Raw genomic sequence first — 10,115 nt, forward strand, 5'->3', positions numbered from 1 at the left:
TTAGGATGTTTACATTGCTTGTTGGTTTGTACGGTGCAAAACAGAAACTTTGGCTGTAGTGCGCGATTTTACATTTCTTACCGGAACGACGAACGGTTCTGAAACTTTTTGCACTGTCTTTTTATAAAAAATATTTTTTTCCTATTTTTTCAGAATTTTTGGAGTACCAGAAGTATGGTGAATGTTCAGATTCCTACAGACTGTCCTGTTTAAGACAGATTCTGTTTTTGATGCATAGTTTGCTTGTTTCGATGAAACTATCGATTTCTATCAGTGGATTAAGCCATGGAAAAGTTATATTACAGTAGCTACAATGCAAAAAATATGAATTGGTTTGCAACAGTACTTAGAGTAGTGATTTGCTTTGTTATACTAACGGATCTTACCGAGCTTTCTGTTGAGTTTTGTGTGGATGAAGTGTTCGAAGATCGAGGAGGTCTCGATATGAGGATAAGGAGGAGAGACAAGAGCTCAAGCTTGGGGATTCCCAAGGCACCCCAAGTAAATATTCAAGGAGAATCCAGCGTCTAAGCTTGGGGATGCCCCGGAAGGCATCCCATCTTTCTTCAACAAGTATCGGTATGTTTTCAGATTCGTTTCGTTCATGCGATATGTGCAAATCTTGGAGCGTCTTTTGCATTTAGTTTTCACTTTTCTTTTATGCACCATGCTGGTATGAGATAGTACTTGGTTGATTTATAGAATGCTCATTGCACTTCACTTATATTCTTTGAGTATGGCTTTATAGAATGCTTCATGTGCTTCACTTATATCATTTGAAGTTTGGATTGCCTGTTTCTCTTCACATAGAAAACTGCCATTTGTAGAATGCTCTTTTGCTTCACTTATATTTGTTAGAGCATGGGCATATCTTTTGTAGAAAGAATTAAACTCTCTTGCTTCACTTATATCTATTTAGAGAGATGACAGGAATTGGTCATTCACATGGTTAGTCCTAAAATCCTACATAAAACTTGTAGATCGCTGAATATGATATGTTTGATTCCTTGCAATAGTTTTGCGATATAAAGAGGGTGATATTAGAGTCATGCTAGTGGGTAGTTGTGGATTGTAGAAATACTTGTGTTGAATTTCGTGATTCCCGTAGCATGCACGTATGGTGAACCGTTATGTAACGAAGTTGGAGCATGAGGTATTTATTGATTGTCTTCCTTATGAGTGGCGGTCGGGGATGAGCGATGGTCTTTTCCTAGAAATCTATCCTCCTAGGAGCATGCGCGTAGTACTTTGTTTGGATGACTAATAGAGTTTTGCAATAAGTATGTGAGTTCTTTATGACTAATGTTGAGTCCATGGATTATGCGCACTCTCACCCTTCCATCATTGCTAGCCTCTTCGGTACCGTGCATTGCCCTTTCTCACCTCAAGAGTTGGTGCAAACTTCGCCGGTGCATCCAAACCCCGTGATACGATACGCTCTATCACACATAAGCCTCCTTATATCTTCCTCAAAACAGCCACCATACCTACCTATCATGGCATTTCCATAGCCATTCCGAGATATATTGCCATGCAACTTCCATCATCATCATATACATGACTTGAGCATTTACTGTCATATTGCTTTGCATGATCGGAAGATAGCTAGCATGATGTTTTCATGGCTTGTCCTTTTTTGATGTCATTGCTACGCTAGATCATTGCACATCCCGGAACACCGCCGGAGGCATTCATATAGAGTCATATCTTTGTTCTAGTATCAAGTTGTAATATTGAGTTGTAAGTAAATAAAAGTGTGATGATCATCATTATTAGAACATTGTCCCATGTGAGGTTATCAAAATAAAAGTGGCCAAAGAAGCCCCCCAAAAAAGAGAGAGGCCAAAGAAGCCTACAAAAAAAGAAAAAAAAAGAAAAAAAAAGAGAGAAAAGAGAGAAGGGACAATGTTACTATCCTTTTACCACACTTGTGCTTCAGAGTAGCACCATGTACTTCATATAGAGAGTCTCTTGAGTTATCACTTTCATATACTAGTGGGAATTTTCATTATAGAACTTGGCTTGTATATTCCAACGATGGGCTTCCTCAAATGCCCTAGGTCTTCATGAGCAAGCAAGTTGGATGCACACCCACTTAGTTTTCAGTTTGAGCTTTCATATACTTATAGCTCTAGTGCATCCGTTGCATGGAAATCCCTACTCCTCGCATTGACTTCAATTGATGGGCATCTGCATAGCCCGTTGATTAGCCGTGTCGATGTGAGACTTTCTCCTTTTTGTCTTCTCCACAGAACCTCCACCATCATATTCTATTCCACCTATAGTGCTATATCCATGGCTCACGCTCATGTATTGTGTGAAAGTTGAAAAGGTTTGAGAACATCAAAAGTATGAAACAATTGCTTGGCTTGTCATTGAGGTTGTGCATGATTTGAATATTTTGTGTGGTGAAGATGGAGCATAGCCAGACTATATGATTTTGTAGGGATAACTTTCTTTGGCCATGTTATTTTGAAAAGACATGATTGCTTTATTTGTATGCTTGAAGTATTATTGTCTTAATGTCAAATGATAGACTATTGCTTTGAATCACTCGTGTCTTAATATTCATGCCATGATTAGATTACATGATCAAGATTATGCTAGGTAGCATTCCACATCAAAAATTATCTTTTTTATCATTTACCTACTCGAGGACGAGCATGAATTAAGCTTGGGGTTGCTGATACGTCTCCGTCGTATCTATAATTTTTGATTATTCCACGCCAATATTCTACAACTTTTACATACTTTTGGTAACTTTTTATACTATTTTCGGGACTAACATATTGATCCAGTGCCCAGTGCCAGTTCCTGTTTGCTGCATGTTTTTTGTTTCGCAGAAAATCCATATCAAACAGAGTCCAAATTGGATAAAAACTGACGAAGATTTTTTTGGAATATATGTGAATTTTGCGAAGTGGAATCAACACGAGACGATGCCCGAGGGGCCCACGAGGGTGAGGGGCGCGCCCCAAGGGGTCAGGCGCGCCCTGGGCCCTTGTGGCCACTCCGTAAGGCGGTTGGTGCCCTTCTTTCACCACAAGAAAGCCAATATCCGGATAAAAAACGTGTCCAAGTTGCAGCCCAATCGGAGCTACAGATCTCCGGGAATGTAAGAAACGGTGAAAGGGCAGAATCAGGGAACGCAGAAACAGAGAGAGACAGAGAGACAGATCCAATCTCGGAGGGGCTCTCGCCCCTCCCATGCCATGGAGGCCGTGGACCAGAGGGGAAACCCTTCTCCCATCTAGGGAGAAGGTCAAGGAAGAAGGAGAAGAAGAAGGGGGACTCTCTCCCCCTCTTTCCCGGTGGCGCCGGAACACCGCCGGGGCCATCATCATCACAACAATCTACACCAACACCTCCGCCATCTTCACCAACATCTCCATCACCTTCCCCCATCTATCTACAGCGGTCCACTCTCCCGCAACCTGCTGTACCCTCTACTTGAACATGGTGCTTTATGCTTCATATTATTATCCAATGATGTGCTGCCATCCTATGATGTCTGAGTAGATTTTCGTTGTCCTATCGGTAATTGGTGAATTGCTATGATTGGTTTAATTTGCTTGTGGTTATGTTGCCGTCCTTTGGTGCCCATCATATGAGCGTGCGCGTGGATCACACCATAGGGTTAGTTGTATGTTGATAGGACTATGTATTGGAGGGCAAGAGTCACAGAAGCTTCAACCTAGCATACAAATTGATGCATGCGGGATTGAAGGGGGGCCAATATATCTTAATGCTATGGTTGGGTTTTACCTTAATGAACGTTAGTAGTTGCGGATGCTTGCTAATAGTTCCAATCATAAGTGCATAGAATTCCAAGTCAGGGATGACATGCTAGCAGTGGCCTCTCCCACATAAAACATGCTATCGGTCTAGTAAAGTAGTCAATTGCTTAGGGACAATTTTGCAACTCCTACCACCACTTTTCCACACTCGCTATACTAACTTTATTGTTTCTTTATCTAAACAGCTGATGTCTACTACACAACCTTCTTCTTGTAGACGTTGTTGGGCCTCCAAGTGCAGAGGTTTGTAGGACAGTAGCAAATTTCCCTCAAGTGGATGACCTAAGGTTTATCAATCCGTGGGAGGCGTAGGATGAAGATGGTCTCTCTCAAGCAACCCTGCAACCAAATAACAAAGAGTCTCTTGTGTCCCCAACACACCCAATACAATGGTAAATTGTATAGGTGCACTAGTTCGGCGAAGAGATGGTGATACAAGTGCAATATGGATGGTAGATATAGGTTTTTGTAATCTGAAAATATAAAAACAGCAAGGTAACTAATGATAAAAGTGAGCACAAACGGTATTGCAATGCTAGGAAACAAGGCCTAGGGTTCATACTTTCACTAGTGCAAGTTCTCTCAACAATAATAACATAATTGGATCGTATAACTATCCCTCAACATGCAACAAAGAGTCACTCCAAAGTCACTAATAGCGGAGAACAAACGAAGAGATTATGGTAGGGTACGAAACCACCTCAAAGTTATTCTTTCTGATCGATCCATTCAAGAGTCCGTAGTAAAATAACATGAAGCTATTCTTTCCGTTCGATCTATCATAGAGTTCGTACTAGAATAGCACCTTAAGACACAAATCAACCAAAACCCTAATGTCACCTAGATACTCCAATGTCACCTCAAGTATCCGTGGGTATGATTATACGATATGCATCACACAATCTCAGATTCATCTATTCAACCAACACAAAGAACTTCTAAGAGTGCCCCAAAGTTTCTACCGGAGAGTCAAGACGAAAACGTGTGCCAACCCCTATGCATAAGTTCACAATGTTATGGAACCCGCAAGTTGATCACCAAAACATACATCAAGTGGATCACATGAATATCCCATTGTCACCACAGATAAGCACATGCAAGACATACATCAGGTGTTCTCAAATCCTTAAAGACTCAATCCGATAAGATAAGTTCAAAGGGAAAACTCAATCCATTACAAGAAAGTAGAGGGGGAGAAACATCATAAGATCCAACTATAATAGCAAAGCTCGCGATACATCAAGATCGTATCACCTCAAGAACACGAGAGAGATAGAGATCAAACACATAGCCACTGGTACATACCCTCAGCCCCGAGGGTGAACTACTCCGTCCTCGTCATGGAGAGCGCTGGGATGATGATGATGGCCACCGGTGAGGGATTCCCCCTCCGGCAGGGTGCCGGAACAGGGTCCCGATTGGTTTTTGGTGGCTATAGAGGCTTGCGGTAGAGGAACTCCCGATCTATTCTGCTCTCGGATGTTTTTAGGGTATATGGATATATATAGGCAAAAGAAGTCGGTCAGGGGAGCCACGAGGGTGGGGGCGCGCCCAGGGGGTAGGGCACGCCTCCCTGCCTCGTGGCTTCCTCGAAGCTTCCGTGACGTCTACTCCAAGTCTCCTGGATTGCTTCCATTCCAAAAATAACTCCCCCGAAGGTTTCATTCCGTTTGGACTCCATTTGATATTCCTTTTCTTCGAAACACTGAAATAGGCAAGAAAATGGCATTTTGGGCTGGGCCTCCAGTTAATAGGTTAGTCCCAAAAATAATATAAAAGTGTATAATAAAGCCCATTAAACATCCAAAACAGAATATATAATAGCATGAATACTTCATAAATTATAGATACGTTGGAGACGTATCAGCATCCCCAAGCTTAATTCCTGCTCGTCCTCGAGTAGGTAAATGATAAAAGAAATAATTTATGAAGTGTGAATGCTAGCAGGTGCACAAGTTTGATCAATGATAATTTCAGTCACCTTTTCTAGCATCATTATATGTCATAACAGTAGCTCATATCATAAAGCTTCTCATGATCAAGTAACAAGCTATTCACATGTTAAAGTATAGATCATAAACTTTCTTGAAAACTACTCCCTCCGTCCCGAAATGTAAGACGTTTTTTGACACTACACTATGGTAGTGTCAAAAAACGTCTTACATTTCGGGACGGAGGGAGTAACAAACAGTTCTCAGTCATCAAACAATTGCAATTCATCTTATTTTCAGGAAGGGTCTATGTAAGAGCTTTGATTTAGCAAATCCCACATACTCAACTATCATATAGTTTTCCATGATTGCTACCACTCAAAGCATATTTTTAGAACAAATAGCATCCATCGAACACAGAGAAAGATAGGGGCTTAATGTTTCGCCTCCCAACTTATTTATCATATAGATAATTGTCAACAATAATAATTCATGATCAAATATATTTGAATGGCCATATATGCTTAGATCTTTCCATCACATGATGCTTGCCAACTAAAGAGTAGGTTGGAATGAGAAGGAATACTACTGACTCATGCATAAAAGTAAAAGATAGGCCCTTCGCAGAGGGAAGCAGGGATTTGCAGAGGTGCCAGAGCTCGAAGCTAAAACAGAGATGAAAATAATTTTGAGAGGTATGCTTTCATTGTCAACATAACGACCAAGAGTTCCCAATATCTTCCATACTAGATACATTATAGGCAGTTCCCAAATAGAAAGGTAAAGATTTTACTCCCCCTCCACCAACAATCACACTCCACGGCTTATCCGAAACAACGGGTGCCGTCCAACTATCGACAATCATGGGGGAGTTTTGTTTAAATTATTTGTGAATTTGTTTTTGATCTTTTGATCATAGGACTGGACATCCCAGTTACCAGCCATTTTCTCGTGAATGATGAGTGGAGTCCACTCATCGTGAGAATAACCCACCTAGCATGGAAGATACTGACAGCCCCTAATCGCTACATGAGCGATTCGGTCATACAAAACAGATTATTATTTGAAGGTTTAGAGTTTGGCACATGCAAATTTACTTGGAACGGCAGGTAAATACCGCATATAGGTAGATATGGTGGACACTCATGGAATAAAATTGGTTCAAGGAGTTTGGATGCACAAGCAGTATTCCTGCTTAGTATAGATATTTTGGCTAGCAAAGGATTCTAAATAGCAAGCACCACATGTTAGAGAATCCATAACAATATAACTTCTATACAAATATACCCAAGCATAACTCATTATGTTGTCTTCCTTGTCCAACTTCAACTAATTTTCTCAGGTTTGAAAATAATTAATGGGGCTCACAATCATAGAAGATGTCCAAGATAGTATATTTATATGTGAAATATCTCTTCCTTCAATATTCTTTCATGAATTGTTCAAGTGACCAATACAATGTTTGCTAACCTTCAAATTTTTTACCACCTATACTTCTTATATGTGAAGGCATTACTCTCCATGGGAAAGGCATATGAAACATATATATAATTTCAGATTTATGACATTCAAATCGTTCAACCATTTACTCATAGGATATAAGTGAAACACACGAGTAAATGACAAACTACTCCAAAAAGATATAAGTGAAGATCAATGAGTAGTTAAATAATTATGTAGCTATGTGAAGACTCTCTCTCATTTAAGAATTTCAGATCTTGGTATTTTATTCAAACAGCAAGCAAAACAAAATAAAATAAATGACGCTCCAAGCAAAACACATATCATGTGGTGAATAAAAATATAGCTCCAAGTAAAGTTACCGATGAACGAAGAAGAAAGAGGGGATGCCATCCGGGGCATCCCCAAGCTTAGGCTCTTGGTTATCCTTTAATATTACCTTGGGGTGCCTTGGGCATCCCCAAGCTTAGGCTCTTGCCACTCCTTATTCCATAGTCCATCGAATCTTTACCCAAAACTTGAAAACTTCACAACACAAAACTTAACAGAAAACTCGTAAGCTCCGTAAGTATAAGAAAATAAATCACCACTTAGGTACTGTTGTGAACTCATTCTAAATTCATATTGGTGTAATATCTACTGTATTCCAACTTATCTATGGTTCATACCTCCGATACTACTCAAAGGTTCATCAAAATAAGCAAACAACACATAGAAAACAGAATCTGTCAAAAACAGAACAGTCTGTAGTAATCTGTATCAAACGTATACTTATGGAACTCCAAAAATTCTGAAATAAATTGGTGGACCTGAGTAATTTTTCTATCAATCTTCTGCAAAAATAATCAACCTAAAAGCACTCTCCAGTAAAAAATGGCAGCTAATCTCGTGAGCGCTAAAGTTTCTGTTTTTACAGCAAGATCACATTAACTTCCACCCAAGTCTTCCCAAAGGTTCTACTTGGCACTTTATTGAAACAAAAGCTATAAAACATGATTAATACAGTAGCTTAATAATGTGAACACACAAAAACAGTAGGGGTAAATATTGGGTTGTCTCCCAACAAACGCTAACGTTTAACGCCCCTAGTTAGGCATGATGATTTCAATGATGCTCACCTAAAAGATAAGAATTGAAACATAAAGAGAGCATCATGAAGAATATGACTAGCACATTTAAGTCTAACCCACTTCCTATGAATAGGGATTTTGTGAGCAAACAACTTATGGAAAAAAATAATCAACTAGCATAGGAAGGCAAAACAAGCATAACTTCAAAACTTTAAGCACATAGAGAGGAAACTTGATATTGTTGCAATTCTTACAAGCATATATTCCTCTCTCATAATAATTTTCAGTAGCATAATGAATGAATTCAACAATATAATCAGCAACTAAAGCATTCTTTTCATGATCTACAAGCATAGAAAATTTACTACTCTCTACATAAGCAAAATTCTTCTCAATCGGAATAGTGGGAGTATCATAAGAGACTCGAATACTATAAATTGTTTCCACGTTAAAAGAGTAGTGTTCAGAAAAAGGGTGATCATAATCATGACAAGTTTTATAAATATAATCATCTCTACTCTTTATAGCATAAGTATCATCACAATAATCATCATAGGTAGCAACTTTGTTCTCATCATAATCGATTGAAACCTCTTCCAAGATAGTGGAATCATTACTAAATAAAGTCATGACCTCTCCAAATCCACTTTCATAATTGTCACAATAAGATTCAACACCCTCCAAAATAGTGGTATCATTACTTCCTAAATTTGACACTCTTCCAAACCCACTTTCATCAATATAACCATCATAAATAGGAGGCATGCTATCATCATAATAAATTTGTTCATCAAAACTTGGGAGGCTAAAAATATCATCTTCATTAAACATAGCATCCCCAAGCTTGAGACAAACATTAATTGCAGCAAATATATTCTCAAACTTGTCATTCTCATCAAACATAGCATCCCCAAGCTTGGGCCTTTTCATATCATAAGCATAATCACTCTCATCATTAATAGTATGGATAGCACCAATAGTATAGCAATTATCATCATCACAATGAGTAATAGGAGCAACATCATTTGGGAGGGATACCTTTCTACCTTTGCTTCTCCGTCTTTTCTTTTTCTTCTTCACATCATGTGTGGGTTTAACCCTCTTTTTTGCGCTCCTTATTAATGAGATTGGTTGAATAGAAGGCTCCTCCTTATTACTTGATTCATCATAAGGAATAATAGGAGGATATTGGGAAGCCTCTTCCCTTTCATTAGTATTCTCTTCATCTTCTATTTGTTTTCTTTTCTTTATGTAATTGGAAATGTAAGGATTTTCAATGCAATTCACCGCACAATACATAAAAATTTCTTCTAGATCAAAATCAAGAAATCTATCAAGATTAAATTTTGGAATACCCTCAGTTATACGTTTCATTTCTTCATACCCTAAAAGAAGACTAAGTTCTTTATGATGCTCAAGGGTAATAAAGTTATCACAATTTTTGGACACGATTTGATCATGAAACAAATAGCATTGGAGCTTTAAATGACCATGTTCATTGCAAAGTTCACAAGGATGGCGATAAATATTGAATCTTTCAGCACAATCATCTAGCCTTTCTTGCAACCATTTAGTTTCCAAATACTTATGCCTCTTGCAAAATCTATCTTCCCTATTTGGTGTGTTCTTGCAAGCTCTATGTATTCCACAAAAGTTGACATGCTTATAAGAGACATTTTCATCATGACTAGTGCAATCATCATTAGTACTATGGATATTCAAAGAATTCATACTAACAACATTGCAATCATGCTCATAATTCAAATATTTAGTGCCAAACATCCTAATGCATTCTTCCTCTAGCAATTGAGCACAATTATCAGAATCCTTATTTTCATGAAAGATATTAAAAAGAT

The sequence above is a fragment of the Triticum aestivum genome, chromosome 6D (assembly GCF_018294505.1).
Source record: "Triticum aestivum cultivar Chinese Spring chromosome 6D, IWGSC CS RefSeq v2.1, whole genome shotgun sequence".
NCBI lineage: Eukaryota > Viridiplantae > Streptophyta > Magnoliopsida > Poales > Poaceae > Triticum > Triticum aestivum.